We start from the raw sequence: 18,992 nt of genomic DNA on the forward strand, positions 1-18,992 counted from the left end.
AGATGGCACTGACTGGGGAGCTGGATGGTTACACCCTAGAACCCGTGAATCTCAGGGCCAGAGGCCAGCATTGTCCCTGTGGCGTCCCTGTGCATCTGAACTGCCTCCCAGCATCTCTTTCCCAGACCCTGCTAGGCTGACAGGACCTCCCCTAGAGAGGAGACTCTCCCACACTGACGGGCTCCATGGCAACATAAAGCCTGAACTGTGTTAAGCAACTTCTCCAGGGAATCTCTGCCACTTTCACCCGCCGCACCAGCTCCTCCTTAGCTGAAAGGCCCCAGTCAACTTTGCCCTAGCCTACATCTCGGACTGCCTCCTAGGCATCCCCTATGGCCTCCATGCTCTGGCAACAAGGCGAATTTTGACATCCTGCTGGTTTCCTTCATCTGCTCCCTTCTACATCCCTTCCCACACAGCCCCCTTGGCACAGCATGACCTGCCAGGCCCAGCTTGCCGAGCCAAGCTCTCCTCATTCTAACCCCTCCTAGGAATTACACAGGGAAGAAAAATACACCCTAGGCTGCACCCTCCTCTGTTGCTCAGCACATCCTTGACTCCGTCAAGCCAGTCTCCGATTATGAACCTTTCAACATAGGGCTCGTCTGCATCCTGTGCCTTGTACAGCACCAAGCACGTTATCAGCACCAAACCAACCCACCCCATGGCATGCCAGGGCAGGAACCTTCTGCTTAGTCCGACCCATCTCCCCAACCCTGTTCTGCAGTGCCATATTTCCCCTGAGCAGCATTAACACTGTGTGTGTCTGGCCACCTGCCCAGACCCATCAGAGGGGAAGCAGGACTTCTCCTCACACGGACTGTCTCCTCAGGAGAGCAGGAGGGTGTGATGCATGACCAGAAAGGGTTACGCGTCCTGCAGGATGAATGACTCAAATTCAACCCTCAAAGCCATATGGGGAGATAATGTTTGTGTATTTACATACCTATTGGTAGTGATCAGCAATGTAATCAATGTCTATGCTGTATTCTGTTACTTCAGAGATCAAAAGAAAGAACATCTTAACATTTAAATGAACTGTAAACAGGATGTCGCTGTATTCATCTCTCTTTGACACGTACAGCAAATCAGGGAATGGTGGAAGAACAGGCATTTGCCTTATGTTAATTCGTGTAGCTAAGTACCGACGATGGACCCACTTCAAAGTCACCCTGATTGCCCATTGTTTACCCAGGACTGTTTGGTCAAGTAGATGCTAGAACATTGTATAAAAGACACGTGGGTCCTTATCCTATCATCTCAGATCTGCTTAAGCTTCATCAGGGGAAGTTGGAGTCACAAGATGAGATCCCAGTCCTGAACTGGAACACCCTGAATGACATTGGTCATTGGATTATAACCTATGGACTAAATTCTAAAAACTCCTTGCAACTACAAAGCTCTCTGCTATGTATCTGAACCTCAAGAACTGAACTCATGTCTGTATGTATATTGATCTTTTAACCATTCTCTCTCTCGCTTTTCTTTTTTAATAAATTTTAGTTTCGTTAGTAAGAATTGTCTGTAAGCGTGTATTCGGGAAAGGTCCAGAATATTCATTAGCCTGGGAGGAAATGTGTCTGATCGAACCTTTTTATATGATGAAATAAGATTTTCATACCTGACTTGGGTGTCTGGGTGGAGGTCTGAGGCTGGGTTACTTTAAGGGAATTGTGGTGTTGGCTTCTGAGTAACCAGTGAGGTATAATAGAAGCTGCTTTGGGCTGTCTTGGTAAATCTAAGTATTGGAATATCCACCAGCTTTGAGGATTGCCTGCCCCATTCTTTGCAGTTAACCCTGCTTCAGTGAACTTAGCCGGCTCCCCTGGTCCCCAGTCACAGAGGGGTTAAATGGCACCCAGGCAGTTGGAAGAGAGATGCAGTAAGCAGCAGCCACCTGCAAAATGGCCAGTGTAGGGTTGCAGCTGCTTGGGTGCTGCCTAATTTCAAGGGCCAGTAACAAAGGCATGCCGGACAAAGGGTCACTGAAAGAGCTAGTCTGCACTGATGGGGGTTAATGGGGCCAGGTGCCCCTGCGATAGGGCACGTGAGTTGCAAGCCATCACTAGCAGCGTCACTGAAGGGTGGGGTAGAGGCAGCTCTTCCCTGGGAGCCAGAGAGCATCTCTTCTTCAGTACGGAAGGGAGCACATTTACGGTCTGGCTTTCTGCACAGCCCGGCGGAGCCTGAGACAGGAGATGTACCATCCCCACCCATAGTTGGCTGTGTGCAGGCTCCGCCTAGGAAGTGACAATAAGGGACATGGGGAGATTTCCAGCCCATTGAGCTTTTAAATGCTCCTTGCAGCTTGGGAGGAAAGTTAATGTCCTCCCCATCTCAGTGACCCCAGCCATGGTTTGGTGTAGGAGCAGTACATCCTTGTGCCCATCCCTGCCTCCCATTTCTGCTCCCTTCTTCCCTTTGTGCGCATGCACGGATTGAGCAAGTGCATCCATCACCTCTCCGTTTGCAAATCCTTGATCCTCGGCTGGGATGGGAGTAGACGGACAGAGGATCCCTGGGGCTTAATTCGTTAATCTCTGTAAAGTTCATGGCGATCCTTCAGCAGAAGCACCACTCTTTTTATTTGCACTCTTGCAGTGATCAGGGGACCGAGCTAGCCAACAGCTTTGAAGGACCCATCACCGGTCGCTGCTCTGCATGTCTTTGGGTGCATTTGGGTGTCTTTGGTGCATTTGGTGTCACTGTTCCTTAGACTTCGAGCTCTCTCTCGTTACCACCACTGACTCAAGCCCAGAGACTGTGTGAGAGAGACAGAACCTACGGAGCACGGCTGGCTTGCCTCAGTTCATGGAACATCCCCCAGTGAAGCAATCAACCGAATTCAGCGCTCACAAAACAGAGCAGGCGTCCTGCGAGCCAGACCAGGGAGAGTTTTCAGTGTAACGAAGGGCAAACTGGAGAAGGAGTTACCTGCTTACATTCCTAATGGCAGGCAACAGGAAACAGCCAGTGTTAGGATGGAAATCACGTCCCTCTCTGGGACTCCAGGGGGCACCTCTGGAAATGGTTAGGGATTTGATTACCGTCTTCAGGCCTAATGGCTGCTGCTAAAAGCTGCTATTTCCTTGCTTTGGATCAATGGTTGAAGACCTGCCAACTCTTGTTTGCACAGGAGATATTGGATTTTGGGCTACTCAGGAGGCTTTTCTCCACAGTGGAGGACAGGTGGTCGCTCCTGGAGGCTCTAATGTTTTTCACATGCCCACCCTTGTCATGGTAGCTCAGAGGGAGTTATGTTTGCCAGGGTCTCTCCCAGTTATGACCACTGTACCTAAAACTAAAAGCAACAAGCAAGCAAGGGGGAGTGGATGGCTCCAGGGAGCGGATGGGGGGAAATCCTGCAAAGTGTTTTCCATACAGCTCCTGAAATACCACAAGAAAATTCCCCTTTGGGGTGTCCAGCAGCCTCAGCTCACACCAAAAATCAACAGGCCTTCGATCTACTGAAGCCACGGATTTTATCAGGAGCTTGGCCACGGTCCGGCTTGCAGGATTCATCCCCAAAAGTTGCAAAGATCAATTCTGGACCCTATTACTCCCGCACGGAAAGGAAACGGTTTTCAGAGTAATCCATCCCTTTACAGCTGGGGTCTGCGGCAGCTCTAGCAGTCAGAAGGAACACCTAGGGCAGAGCTGCTGGTAACCCTGTCACTGCCAAGCACTTACTGATGTCGTATGCAGTGTTGTTATAGCCGGGCCAGTCCCAGGATAGTAGAGAGACAAGGTGGGGGACGCAATATCTTTCACTGGACCAGCTTCTGCTGGTGAAACCTGAGGAAGAGCTCTGTGCAGCTCAAAAGCTTGTCTCTCTCACCAACAGAAGTCAATCCAATAAAAGATATTACCTCACCCACCTCGTCTCTCCGAGGCTGTTCATACACCCCCGCCACAGCTCCAGAGAGACCACCAGAACATGCCAGTTCCCATTGGTGTGCAGGCCTAGATTTTGTGGGCTGAGGCAGAGCCCAGGGGGCTATTTTGCCTGAATTTCATGTGCAAACACCACACTGTTCATATTTCTAGGCTAGACTTCAGCCTAAGGTAGGATTTCTGCTCATTGGTCAGCAGCGCTGCTTGGGAGGGAGCCAAATGCCCCATGAGATTCCCCATTAGGGGCAAAATCCTTTTCTCCACTGGAGAAGAGAGGCCAAAAGAGCTTTGGAGACAGGTTTGCTGCTCAAAAGCCGGCTTCAGTTACAAGAGAGACACCACCACTAAAACCCAGCAGTTAGGAAGAAAGGAAAATGTGAGAAGCCAGAATCTCCTTTACCTCACCTCATTACTTAGACACACACTGCTCCTCCATCTGTTGGGCTCTCCTAAATTAGATGTGTGCTGTCCGGACTAGCAGATTTATTCAGCTTGTTTTAAGCATGAGTTGTCACAGGGGGGTAAGCTTGTTACACAGAGCTGGGATTTAGATGGCCCCCACCGATCCCGGGCTTTCTGCAAGCACTTAGCCCAGCGGCCCTCACGCTCAGCAGTGATAGCGCAATGGCACCCAAGATGGCTGTAACCTAAACAATAGCTGTGACTGTGTGAAGGCCAATTACCAATCGCCATCAATGGTAATGGCTCACATTTGCATAACATCGGCCATCACTAAGGGTCCCCAGGAGCTTTAACAAGCAGATTTCAGATCAGAGTTGCTAGATATGGAAGAGGCTGATCTGATTGTTAATGGGCTCTGTTCTCCTTATCCCCGGCAGGATCCTGCAGGCTGCTCACATCTAATGAGGAGCCTCTCCGCTGGGCCGGACGTACTATTGATGCTTGACTTGTATTGATTTCTGCACATGGGCGAGATGGGGGTTGGCACCCAACAGAATTGGGGTGTCCTAGCTACAGCTGCTCCTACAGGCTAGGCATCACTGCATGTGGGAAAATAATGGAGGGGACGGATGGGCCAGCGATTCAGGTGCCGGTCTGGGACTCATGTCTCTGCTCCACCGCAGACTCTCTGTGGTCCTGGGCAAGTCACTTAATCTCTCCCTGCTTCAGTTCCCCAGCTGTAAAACTGGAGCACAGAAACAGAGTTAGAAAGGACCTCGAGGGTCAAGCCCAGCCCCTGCACTGAGGAAGGACCAGGAATACCTAGTCCAGCTCTGATGGGCGTTTGTCCAGCCTGTTCTTAAAAACCCTCCAACCACAGGGATTCCACAGCCTCCCTTAGAAGCCTGCTCCGGAGCTTAACGACCCTTCGAGTTCATTTTTCCTAATATCTATTCCCTTGCTGCTGATTCAGCCCATTACTTCTTGTCCTGCCTTCAGTGAACATGGAGAACAATCGATCACCATCCTCTTTATATGTGAGACCTGATAAGTCTTGATTTGAAAACTTATCCAGTCCCACCTAATCCCCAGTCTTCTCTCACAGGTCAGCTTTTCTAAACCTTCTCATTTTTGTTGCTCTCCTTAGACTCAGGGCCGGCTCCAGGCACCAGTAGAGGAAGCACGTGCCTGGGGTGGCACATGCTAAGGGGCGGCATTCTGCCCATTCTTGGGGCGGCACAGTCCGGGCGGCTTTGGTAGAGCCGGCCCTGTTTAGACTCTCTCCAGTGTGTCCACATCTTTCCCAAAGTGCAGTACCCAGAACTGGACAAGGGACTTCTGTGCCCGTAAGAGCCCTGCCACACCCCACAGGTTGTCAGACAATAGGGTAATGGGGATAAGTACATAGACCCTATAGCCCCAGACAAGACCTATGAAAATAACAGATAAAATAGAGCACCCTTGGGGAACCAGACAGAGAGAAACCTTGATTTTATGGGGGTATCAGGGATTCATAACACTTCATTTAGCAGAAGAGTAATGCACCAGCCAGAACTGGGCAGTGGATCGATGCATCAAGGAAGATAGCGGACGCTAAGTGGACTGTTGTGATAGGAAGCCGGTCTTGTGATCACATGGAATCGTGGCTTTGGCACTCAACTTGGCTGTGTGTGAACACGTATGAACAAAGCTTGGGTCGTACCAATGTCTGACTAATAAAGGGGGGTGAACAGACTGTGATGGCCCAGACACACCAAACGCTACAATGGGAGCATCTGAGGGCCTGATCCTGTAAGGCGCTGAACGCTGACACCAGTCGCAATCGAGCCTGCTCAGCACCTCGCGGGGGCACTCACCACACTGCCCGAGCAGCCCGAAGAGCTGGTAGCTACACAGCGTGAGCACCTCGGACAGCCTCTGGTAGGTCAGTAGGACGTGGCAGACCCAGTGCTCTCGCATCGCTTAACTCAGCAGCAGGGTTGGGTTCTCAAACACGCATCGGCCCTGGCCTATTCGATTTTATAACTCACTTGCTGTGCGTACACATGGTTACGCCTGCATTGTCAGCGGCTGTGTCGTTCCTCTTGTTTAGCCCAAAGGGATGATGGGCCACCACTCCTCCAGCTGCTTCTCACCATTGGGTCAACATGGGGAGACCAAGGGGAGCGACTGTTTATTTATTTAACTAGCTCCTTTTACAAGCACAAAGCCCCTCTGCGCCCCAACCAGTGATGGAATTTGAAGCTCGGTTCTTTCCCCCATCCTAGGCAGCAGCTTCCTGGCAGAGCTGCAGCGGAGCCATTCAGAAAGCTGCTTGTTTCACAGAATTTAGCGAACATACGGGCTGGAAGGGCAGACGCATCCTCCTCTCCTGCCCCTCTTTGGTAACTGGGAATGCAGATCGCAGCATGCCCCAGTTGTGCATTCCCCTGCTCCGAGGTTCAGGGAGGCACTTTCATTTCCTTTTGGATGGCCCCTGGGAATCTCTAAACGCTCTAATCCCAAGAGGCCATCTAAGTATCACACCTTATCTACAGCATTTACCGCGGCTGTGGAATCAGTGACATTGTTGCAGCCAGGAGGCAAGTTCAAGTGTGCAGTGAGGAACCAGATGGTGGAAGGGGGGGAGGGGGCGGCGCCACAACTGCCACTTGCTGGCCTTAGAAAAGCCTGAGGCAGCAGAGGCTTCTTTTAAAAAACAGCTCCAGGTTAGGGGAAATTGGGCTCCCTGACGGAAATAAGCCATGAAACAAGGCAGCCCCCTCCTGCGACGTTCCCACACACCTCGGTGGGATCAGACCCGAGCCCAGTTTAGTGCTTGGCAAAGGGGCCGGGATAGCAGCCGAAGGCTCTGAATCCAGTGCAGACATAGGTGTGACCGCAGCACCTCTCGATACACGGGAGCTGGCTGTGCTCTCGCTGGCTCAGGTACTTACAGCAATGAAGCTGCAGCAGCACAGGCTGGCCACTGAGTAAGGATCCACCCCCCTGGCCGGCTTGCGGTGGGGTAGCTAGCCCACGCGGCCATGGTTTCGCTGCTATTGGTACAGAAGCCAGCTTGCTTTAAGCTAGCTCGGATGTGTCGACACAGGCTGCAATCACAGCTCTGACTGAAGCACAGACAGACCCTTGGAGGCAGAAGCACTGTTTATCCACAGCCCGGGCAGTGGCATTGCTAGCTTCCCCCACACACATTAACCCCTGTTAACATGCTTCAGTGCTTAGCTGGGGGGACACCCCTCTCGTTCACACGCTGTGGCCCAGCCAATCCTCAGCAGTTTCGCTGCGAGTGTCAGCGGGGTGTTTAGTGCTAGCTACAATGGCGGCTTTGGTGAGGCGGTCACAGGATCCATTCCCACCAGGTCAGTGGACAGCCACCACCCTGGGCTGGATGGACACTGGGGATGCAAAAGGCTCCATGCCCTGCAATGAACTGCCTACACTTCCCAGCCCACCATTACCTTCCAGGCCTTTAACTGAAACGGTCCCCTCCTTACCACCATGGGTCAGGAGCATGCCACTCCCTGTGGCCACACATTCTGTAGGCCCCAGGTCTATCTGCCAGCAACACACAGCATATGGGCTTGAACTCCGTTCACCCAGCTAAACCACACACAGACTCCTCTGCTCCCTGAGCTACGGGGAACTGCCCCCTCTCGCCTGGCCTGTGGAGGGAACCGTCCCCCACACCCAAACCCAACAGAGGGCAGTGCTGCACAGCCACACAATGAGATACTGGCATGTAGGCAAATGTTTGCTTCTGCTCTGTTTTGTGGCCGACTGGTGCCGAGGGCGCTTGGGATTTTGTGGTTAAAAGCTGCACCGAAGGCGCGCTGCGCTCCGTGGAGAGAGAGCCCCAGTCAGCTGGTCAGAGGAAATCACATTCCTCTAGATCAGCGGGTTTCAGACTTTTTAGACTACGTAACGTAGTCTACCGCGTACTCCCACCTGAGAAGGGTCATACTATCCCCATGATTAGATGGCCGAGTCTTACTAAATAAAATACGCTGTCCGCCGTTACCGGGGTTTTTCTCATGTACCCCCTGACGAAAGCTCACGTGCCCTAGAGGTGCACATATCCCACTTCAAAAGCCACGGCTCTAATGCTTTGCGGAGAGACTAACTCCCACAGGAGTCAGACTTGGTGGCTGCTCAGCCCTTAAAGAATCAGTTCCATGCGAGCAAAACAAAGTGCAGCTCCAAAAGCAACCGTTTAAGTTTGCAAAGGCAGCAACCCTAATGAGACCCCACAACGAGCTGGGGAGGCGGGAGAGGAGAAGCTTCTTCTTGGTCTGGTGTCACTGCCACCCTAGGGGTCATTTGGGGTTTCTACATCCAGCCACTTGCCTGGGCAGCAGTGCCAGCTGCACCTTTGCCGTGCTGGGTGGGTCAGCAAAGCAAGGGTCATTCCTGAACTCTGGAGCTCTGCTCCACAGTCACCGGCACAGCCATCTGATCACTGCACTGCTCAGCTTCAGACAGAGGACACAGAATTTGCTAGAGCGGCTCAGACCATTGGGCCATCGAGGCGGGTATCCTGCTTCCAGCCACGGCCAATGCTTGACGCTTCTAAGAAAGCGGAACTTCATAGTACAGCTAGCCAGTGCAGCACAGGGGGTAATTATGGATTTTGGCACCTGGAGAATTAGTTTGGAACTGCAGAATAAGGACATTGGCTGAAGGTTTCTGCTAAAATGATCAGCCGTGGAAGTGTTAAGAATGTTGATGCTGCATTGTCACTAGGTTCCAGAGTTAACATTCAACCTGGACAAATGGGGCAGCTTTCCAAGCCATCCTTAATAGGCAGAAATTGCTGCACCACTACGCTTGGTTCACATCCGTCAGGTTATTTTAGCAGCTATGCCAGCAGGTACTCACTGGGTCCAGGACCCGCCCTCCACAGGAACGGGGAGCAGAAGGCAGCCAGAGAGCCAGCAGTTCTCAAGAGATTCACTGGTCTTTATTGCATCAACCTGCGTGTCCAAATTCAGTACCTCCCTTCCAAGGGGATGCCTCCCCCACTCTGCGTATCCTGGCAGTCCTTCAGCCCCACACCTTCCCCTGCCTCTCTCTCTCCTCCTGCTAGCCCCTAGCGCACCCAGAGCCTGGATTAGAGAGGGCCCCAGGCTCTGCCCCCACGCCCAGCAGGTTTTGCTAAAGATTAAATAACCAACTGAAGCCAGCTGGACCACACCCTCGTTCTAATTATGAGGTTGTCACACTTCCTGCACCTTTTCCTTCTTGTCCCTCCAGAGACTGTTGATTCTGGCACAAAATGATAAGGCTGAGAAATAAAACTGTTTGCAAATGAAAGCTCCAAATCTGGAGCCCAATTCCATAGCAAGGAGCGAGCAAGAGAGAGAGCGAGACAGGCACTGCTCAAAAGCAAAGACTCCTTCCACCCCCATGCAAGGCTCGGCACATTAGGACCCTGAAAAGCTCATCTCAGCTTTGTCATCAGCTCACTGCGCCACTCTGGGTAAGTCACAGCTCTGTGCCTCAGTTTCCTCTCTCCATAAAATAGTTCTGATCCCTCCCTGGCAGCCTGGATGAAAGGCCCTATACACGTGCACAGGGTTACTCAGAGCTCCGCTCCACAGTACCCTGCAGTTCATAAATGGTTTGACGCCAAAAGTCCTGTGGGGAATGGGTTCATCCGCCCACTGCTTCAGTCTCTTCAATCATCGCTCACCCACTGGAACGAGATTCCAATCGATGTGGCCTCAGCTCCCTTCAGAGTGGCTCCGTACTTACTTCTGTAGCTCGGGCCTTCACTTAAAGAGCAAATACAGCTGCAGTGTACATGTAAAGGAAACACTCGCTGCACTTAGCGTGTGGTTGGCTCCTAGTCTGAACTCATTTGACACACAGGATCCATGCTCGCTTTCAGTCAAGCAGCGCTCAGGGAAGGAGACATCAGATCCCTTATTTCTCCCCCACACACATACACCTCCCATAACCCAAAGGAAAGCATCCAACTTTGACTGATTCTTCCAGCTACTGAATGTGCCTTGAGGAGCTGCACCTTGGGGGGAGGGGGGCAGGGAGCCGGGCCTAGCATGCCAACCATCACTCAGTCTGGCTTTTTATTCCCAATATTTTCTGTCTCTGTCACATCTGTTTACAGTTTACAGACTATTGATCGCTCCCCAGTTATGATGTGTGCAGTCATTTCAGGGTTTGTTTTTTTTTATTCCAGCGTGTTTGTTTTCCATTTGCTAGGCAGATACAAGCAAAGCCTCAGTCCCAACACACCATGCACCAGTGACTTTGAAAGAGAAGAGCACAATGAGCACACTCCAGCCGATTCAAAGAGAGGGCTGCCAGGAGGGGAAGGCTGGTGATTCCATCCGACTTCACCTCTTACGGAGCAAAACAAACAGAACCCTCCATGGCTTCTTTGTTCCCTTCAGAGGCCCCATGATGCATTGCCCGTTAGCTAGAAACACATTTTGTCCAGATGCATGAAACCGACCAAAAGAGATAAGGTGTTTTATGTAAGTACTTGACCATCACTAGTTTTTTTTTTAAAAGCAAGTTTTAGTTTAACTAAGGAAGGAAGGTCTGGGGTTAAAGCACCGGGATCTGGATTCACTCTCCTTCCTGCGTCACATCATCGCTCTGGGACTCAGCTCCTTACCCATACAATGGGAATGGCATTAACACTCCCTGTGTTAAGGTGTACAGCACCTTGCACAATGAAGTCCCAAGCTCAGTCGGGGCCGATAGGTCTACTGCCACCCCCAGCTGTATCCTTCTCCCACCCTGTATTTCCTCTTCCCTCTCTGCTGACTGTCCCTGAATAAAAGCATCTGCTCTTTACTGGCAGCTGCCTCCCGTACAGCTGCTGGATATTGGTTACATTTCTAAACTTCATCTTGCAGCAGCCGGGCACCACAGCATCTCCCAGCTGGTAGGGAATTTCTCTCGTGAACACCCCCGGGACGTGCGATAGGCTTACTACTCACATTTTTTTTAAAAAGACGTCAGGGGCCAGATTTTCAAATGCTCAGCCCCCACAAACGGGTCCAGATTCTCCAAAAAGCTCAGCTCCCGCAGAGGCAGCTAAGTGAGCGGCCAGTTCTCCAAAGAGCTTGGCCCGTTAGGCATTTCCTCTTGGGGAAATCTAGACGCAACCGCGGCACTTGCAAATTTACCACAATGACTTGCCCAAGGTCACCCAAGGAGACTGTAGCAGGGCTAGAAATTGAACTCAGCTTCGCCAAGGCCCAGTCCTGGGTCTTAACCACAAGGCCACCCCAATGTGGTCCCTGAGCACTGCATATATCAGCACCTCTACTTTTACTGGGCAGACTACCCAATGTCCGTTAACGATTGCTGTGGTCCCAAGGAGAATCAGCACAGAGATTGCACCCGTTCCTTGAATACGTGCCCTAGCAGAGGGCACAAACACCACAGCACAGAATGACCGAGCGGCAGGTTTATTAGGTTTGCCCTTTGTTGCGGGAGGCAAGCCAGGCGTAGAGCAGCTGGAGATATGAGAACTCGGAGTTCCACACTGTTCGCTCGATGATGCATATTGCTTTGATGCTTTGCTTTTGTGTTTGTGGCACTAGCAGCCCTGGAACAATTCTAAACACAACGAGATAAACGACAAAATAAAAGGAATAATAAACATTTGGACTATTAAGTTAGCAGCTCTGGTGGTGTGTAGGCAGACGTGAGGCTTAGCAGAGTACAACGGGAAACCTCTTTAGTGGCTTACCTCAATGGAGACATAAATGTGCCAATTAAGCAATTGGCCCAATTATCAAGAGGCTCCTAGGAATACAATTTCCCTGGTATATAAGCACTTGCCTGTAATAAATTGTTTTATAAATAAGCAGCCTGAAAAAGCATTAAAATGGGAAAGCTATATTATTAGTAGAAAACCTCTTCCCCTTCTACAGCCTCGATTAGCACAAAGACTCGCAACGTGTTGTGCAAACTAGGCTCAAATTGGGCCACCCCTCCTGTCCTTGAAATCAATGGTACTGCTTCAGGAATAAAGGAACTCCCTCAGCAGGCCAAAAGAGAGCAGAACTGGGCCTGGTCTGAAACGTAGCTTCCTCTGGGGTGGAATGGAGCTGTTGTTTAACAGCAAATGGAAACGGAAATGTTTAGTGTTTTTATAACATGGAAAATATTACCCAAACCCTCAAGCTTGTGTTATGCTCTGTGCTATAAACAGCATCTCACACACCTTCCATGCTCCCAAATTTAGATACATAATACAGACCTTAGTTCATTTATCCCAACAAGGTCATTTATTCAGTCAATAGAAAGTGGAACTCCACCCTCCTCTCATCCCCGCCCATTGACAACTCAAACACCGGTTGAGTTCTCTGCCGCATGCAGACGTTTTACTTCCAAATAGTCACCGATCAACTGTAATGCAGAGTCACTCCTGGATTGGGAGACCAGAGTTTTCTGGAGAAGAAATTTCGGGGAGGCAGGGAGGGGGGAGAGAATCGCAAGGGGGCAGAACGTTAATTACCCAAACCAACATGTGTCTTGCACACACTCCCAGTGACCTTTAATGGCCAGGATCCTAGCTTTCCCCCTCGTCTGAAAACAGAGTCATGAATTAAGGCAAGAAATTTGCTTGTCAACCATAACAGGAGAGAGAAGCAGCCTGAATTTAATAAAAGGCTGCAGAGGGGGGAAATTTATGCCAGCAAAGACAATTGCACCTTCTAAAGTAGAGTGAATAGGCCAGTAGCCACACTTGGTGTGCTATTAAACCATTATTCAGAGAAAGCACAGAGTACTGTTTTGGGGCAGTCATTACAAATAAGCAGCCATGCCATTCGTCAGGGTGACGGTTCATTGCACTTCGACTCTCATCCTCAAGCCTCCCATCCCTAAAGAAGCTGAGAAAATCTCCAGCACTACAAACTATTTACACCCAGTTCATCATTCTCATCACCAGGGAGTAATAATCCTGTTTTACATCATGCCTTTTATATAGGAGGATTCCTTAAGCACACCATGTACCATACACAGACAGCACCAGTAATGTTCAGCCACTTCTGGGGTGGAGGGTAACACCCAACTATGGCACAACAGCCAAGGGGGGGAGGGGAGATATTTCAGCCAAAATCACAAGGACAAACTTTTCCTCTTGCAAAGTCTGCCATGGAAACTTTACTAGCCAGCCAAACCTTAAAGACCCTGGTTCTCAAATTCTCATGGACACACAGAAAAAAAAGTGTCCAGAGCTCACTTATTTCCCTTACAAAAATAATGCATTGATCTCCCACCCCACCCCAAACTTGTAGAGCCAGGCTATTTAAGTAGTTCAAACCCACTATTGACACTAGAGAGTTAAGCCTTTACAGATAATATTTACTTTAGGGAAGAAATCAGCACCTCAGAAATAAAAAGGGGAAAATATAGCAAAGACTTACCCAGTTAGAAGACAGACCAACACACTAAGCAGCAACTAGTTCGAGATTAGCTACAGCTGCTTGCCTGTGCCAAATGTGAAAGGCCAGCTCCCAGAAAGGCATGCTGGGAAAAAAGTTCCTAAATGAGGGCAACCACGCAGTGGGGGAGGGGGTTATTAGGAATTAGATGTTCATAAAGAAAGAGGTGTTTTTTCAGAAGGACCCACTAGAGCAGGCTGAAATGAAGAAGCTTTAGACTCCAAGCGGAAAGGGATGATAAATTCAGGGCAAAATTATGTATGTTAAATTTCAATCATCTGTAGAGGGCAGGAACCAAACGACTGGATTTTTCCTATCAGATCTGTTTAAATACACTGTGATTCTTAATACATCCCCAGCTATTAGCGAAGACATCAGGGCTTGTTTTAGAGTGGGGCAAATGTTTTCCTGTAACTATTTCACTTTCTGAATCGGTTTGCACTTGTTGTCTGTTCAGTGAAGATGAAATTCACTCTGTGCAGAAGGCTGGCAGAAGGCTTCTGCACCCCTCTAGTGGGGCCCAAGGCTTGACCGGCTGCTCTTCCTTCTCCAGTGCGTGCTCAGCTCTAGTTTGCGTGAACACTGACGGATGGAGTTGAAATAGAAAAAGCAGCTTTAGTCTAATTGGCATATTGTCAGGGGCCGGAGTTGGACTGGGGCAAGCCTTTAGCTATGAAGAGCTGCTCTCCGGCTTTAGGCTGCCCTTCCATCGCCTTTCCGATGAGCAGGAAAAGAATGCAGGGGGACAGTGGAGTGAAAGATGTGAGCACCCCAAAAGGAGCCTTGCTCAGACACTTCCTAGGGGTATGTCTTGGAGCATGAACGCTGCTCCCTTCCAGAGAAGCTGTCTTCTCAACCGTGAAGCCTGAGGTTGGGGAGGGGGAATTTCCCGTGTCACCTAGGCAACACTTGGGCTGTGTGAGGTTTCCAAGAACTCTAATGAGAGCCCTTTGAACAACAGCCTGGAGAATAACAGCTAGTGTTGCTGGAGTTCCTCCAGAGGTGGGCGAGAGGAAGAGAGGCAGTGTGACCTAGTAGCTAGAGTGTGCGGGTTCTGGTGTCTGCTCTGCCACTGGCTGTGGGCAGGTCACGTCATCGACTTGTGCCTGTTTCCCCACCTGTAACATGAGGGGTATTCTTCATATCTCCTGTCCAAGCAAGAGCTGAGCCAGCGGTTCTGTGTGAAGGGCTACGGAAGTGCCCTTACTAGGACAATCCTGGGAGGGGGAAAATCCACCTTTAATGACCCTTCCTGGTACACACTCCCGGAGACCTGGGAAGTGTTTCCGACAGGCCCGGTATAAAGGGGTTCTCCCCATGGGGTGCTGCTCAGGTGCAATACTGACCTCTCACAGGGAAAGAGCTAGGGAGCCTCCCAGGGGGAGAAGGCCCAGGGGGAGAAGGCTCCAAGCCCAGCCCATACTGGGGCCACAAGCATCAGGGCTTTGAACAAAGCTCCATCCCAGCCCTGTTTAAACTCATCCTGCCAGGCAGCCAGCCCTGCCCTGGAGCACTCTGAGCAGGGTTTGATCTGGACTGATTCTGAAACGGCTGCTTGGGCCAAGGGCTGTGTCTTCCCTGTGTTGTGTGGGGTGTGGAGGACCCCAGCATTGACGGATCTAATAATAAGAGGCACTGATGCGGGATCTGCTGCTCTGTTTGCTAGGTCCCTTCTCGGGTAGGGCTCTGTTGACAAGGCCTCGTTCCGCTGCCAGCCTGAGAATGGAAGTGCACCAGGAGGATACAGTGCATACAAGCTCCTAGGGGCCCTCATCTGTGGGAAACAGGCTTTTGCTTGTAGGGACTAGTGAGGGCCAGCAGCCCTGTGGATGTGCAGGCTACGTGCATGGGGGAAGGTAAGAGGGAGTTGTCCATTCCCCTGCGTGGCTCAGCAGAGGCTGTCCAGTGTCCTAGCAGAGAGCAGAGTCCTCTTCCCTCCCATGGGGACTCAGTGCCTGAAAAAGGGGCTAGAGGGAGGGAGGGGGCCACACACACACACACGCACACACACCCCCCACACGCACACAGACACAGACACAGAGAGGGGCTGGCCGGATGCAAGAGGGCAGATGTGCTGCTGCCTCATGTCCCAGCTTGACACTGTAGGTTGCTAGGGGCACCCAAGATGAAGTCTGGGGAAACCAAGCGCAGTTTTTCCTGGGGCTCTGGCTGCTGCATGCCCTCTCTGGGCAGCCCGCACAGAACCTAGCTGTAACGAAGAGAAGGATCTTCCAAAGAAGGAACGATCACACATTGCCAATGGCTCCTGCACGTTAGCATATACCCAAAAAGGAGAGCACGCCCGGCCCCTACATGACTATCTATGCTGAGAGCTCTGCCCACTGGACCACACTGCCTGCACCCCAAACCCTGCATTTATACATTCAGAAAGGGGCACCTGAGCTTGTGACTGGCTGATGCGTCCATGCAGCACCCTGGCTGTGCACACAGATGTGACCTGAGCCCTGGGCATGGGGCAGATTCACCCTGGGCAGAAGGCCAGCACAATGCCGATGCAGCAGTCACCACCCTCAGAACAGACCCCCACCCCTGCAAACAGGAACTACACAGGGAAGGGTTTTCAAGCTGCCTGAAGGATATGGATGACCAAGTGCAATTAAATTTCTAATGGGCATCCAGATGCCCTAGATGGCTTTGAAAATTGCAGCCATAAATACCAGTCTTTGGAACGGATTCCTGCAGGCTCTCCGACTCAATTTGTGCACTCTCGAGGTAGCTTCTGGGCACTAGCCACTGCACATAGGTCACCCCGCCGAACAAATAAATGCCCTGGTGCAGCAGTAAGGAAAGGAGCACAGACGGCATGAGGAAATCATGGTCCTGCTCTTTGTTCTTCTTGCTTAATACCAAATAATTCTAGGACTCCACTGAGTTATTCATCGGGCGCTGGTATGAGAAGCAGCCAGACCTATGCCGTCAAAGGGCTGCTCTTTTGGCTACACGCTAGTGGCCTCACAGATCATGCTTGAGTGCTGGTGGGTGGAAGGGATCCAGGCACTGCAGCCAGGACTCCAGCTTGCTTGGTTAACCTTTATTTGGAAAGTGATTTACCTTCCTGACATTCAGCATTAAAATATAAACATCTCCATGTCTGATTTAATGGACAATTAAAAATTAAATCAAAGAGTTAGCAAACGATGCGCTAATTTGCTTATTGTAACCACATTAGCCTGATGTTTGGATCAGTGTAGAAAGAGGGAGGAGGGGCTGCCAGGAAAGGAGGAAAAAAAAAGCCAATGGCCCTCGTATATCACAGCTTAAATGGATTTGCTCTTTAAAGCAAAATCACTGCAAACTCTGGAGCCTCGTATTAGTGTGAACATGTTTAGCCAGCAAAGTAATGAGAATTAATGGGTTGGTAAAAAAATACAGTAATATGCACTTTCGCCGCCGCCGAGAGGAGGGAGATTTTGCTCCACATATCCATGAACAATAAGCGTCGTCTGGCTACCCCAGGAGCAACGCTCAGGCTGCCGGGTGCCTGCCTTTCCAAGCTAAAGACAAACCATAGTGTTACTTACAGCTCGCCACGCTGGACTGGCAGCATCTCTGGGCTCGGGAGTGAGCCCGCTGCATGCCAGCCCGCCTAATGAGAGCTGCGAGAGAAACCCAGCCGCAAAGCAGGTGCTTCAGCACCATGGAGAGCTCACTTCTGCTTTGAGGGCACTCTAACAGGAAGAGAGGATCCCCCCTCCCAGGCTCAAAGGGGGTGCTGGGAGAGCAGGGAACCAGAGAGACTGACATGGACCAGGATCAAAAAACCCTATCTCAGCCCAATCCCCAGCATGCAGGTGTCTGCAGCGCAATCCAGAGCAGACAGAGTGAGGGTGAACCCTACCTCTGCAGAGACATCGCCAGGAACGTGCCCCGGTGAAATACGTTGGAGCCCCCAGGAGCTGGGACTCTGCAGAACTTGGGCACGCAGCAGAGGCAGCTGTTCATTGCCTGGTTAGGACACTAGCATAAAGAAAAACAACCCGCGAAAAACCCCTCAGCTGCAAAGCAAATAAGACCAAGGTCAACCTGGTACCTAGGCCCAAAGTAACCCCCCAGGTTATGTACGGTGCTAGCAGCAGCACATTAGTCACTTCGCTTTGGGGCATGGCTCTGTTTGTGCTGGTGTCCCAAGATATAAATGAGCAGCCTCCAGTGCTTAGGGTCATTGTGATAGTTCTCTGAAAACACCCGTTCAATGTGCAGCGGCAGCCAAAAAAGCGAACAGTGTGTTAGGAACTATTAGGAAAGGCAGTGGTAAGGCAGAAAATATCATAATGCCACTATATACATTGATGATACACCCACATCCCAAATACTGCACGCAGTTCTGCTCACCCCATCTCAGAAAAGATATATTAGAATTGGAAAAGGTACAGAGAATGGCAACAAAAATGATCAGGGGTGTGGACCAGCTTCCATGTGAAGAGAGATTAAAAAACTGGGTCTGTTCAGCTTGGAAAAGAGACAACTAACAGGGGACATGAGAGAGGTCTCTACAATTCTGCATGGTGTGGAGAAAGTGAATAAGGAAATGTTACTGACCCTTTGACATAAGACAAGAACCAGAGGTCACCCAAAGAAATTAATAGGCAGCAGGTTTAAAATAAATGTAAGGAAGAACTTCTTCACACAACGCACAGTCAATCTGTGGAACTCATTGCCGGGGAAGTTGTGAAGGCCAAAAGTATAACTGAGTTTAAAAAAGAGCTAGATAAATTCACGGAGGATAGGCCCAGCAGTGGCGATTCCCTAAAATGGTCAGGGACACAGCCCCATGCTCTTGGTGTCCTTAAGTCTCTGACTGCCAGATGCTGGGACTGGTCAACAGGGGATGGATCACTCAATGATTGCCCTGGCCTGTTCTTTCTCTCCGAAGCATGTGTCCCTGGCCTCTGTCAGACAACAGGATGATGGGTCATTGGTCTGACCCAGTATGGACGTCCTTATGGTTTTATGAAGGTCCTGGGTTCTAATCCCATCCAGTCCAGAGCCAGACGAGTAAAAAAAGCATGAATCATGGTGGCTGAGTGATCTGGGTTAAAGTCACAGTTTCCCCTGGAGATGTGAGCTTGAATCCCAACCCAGATGCTTTGCCTGCCCTTGCACCTGCCCCTGATCTTTCTGCTGGAGGGAAGTCGGTTCTGAGAGAGATTGAATCTATAAAACACACATTTTTAACAGGGAAGGTAATTAACCATTGGAACAATTTGCCACGGGTCACGGTGGAGTCTCCATCACTGGTGATTTTTA

Source organism: Mauremys mutica, chromosome 16 (genome assembly GCF_020497125.1).
Source record: "Mauremys mutica isolate MM-2020 ecotype Southern chromosome 16, ASM2049712v1, whole genome shotgun sequence".
In the NCBI taxonomy this organism is placed as follows: Eukaryota; Metazoa; Chordata; order Testudines; family Geoemydidae; genus Mauremys; species Mauremys mutica.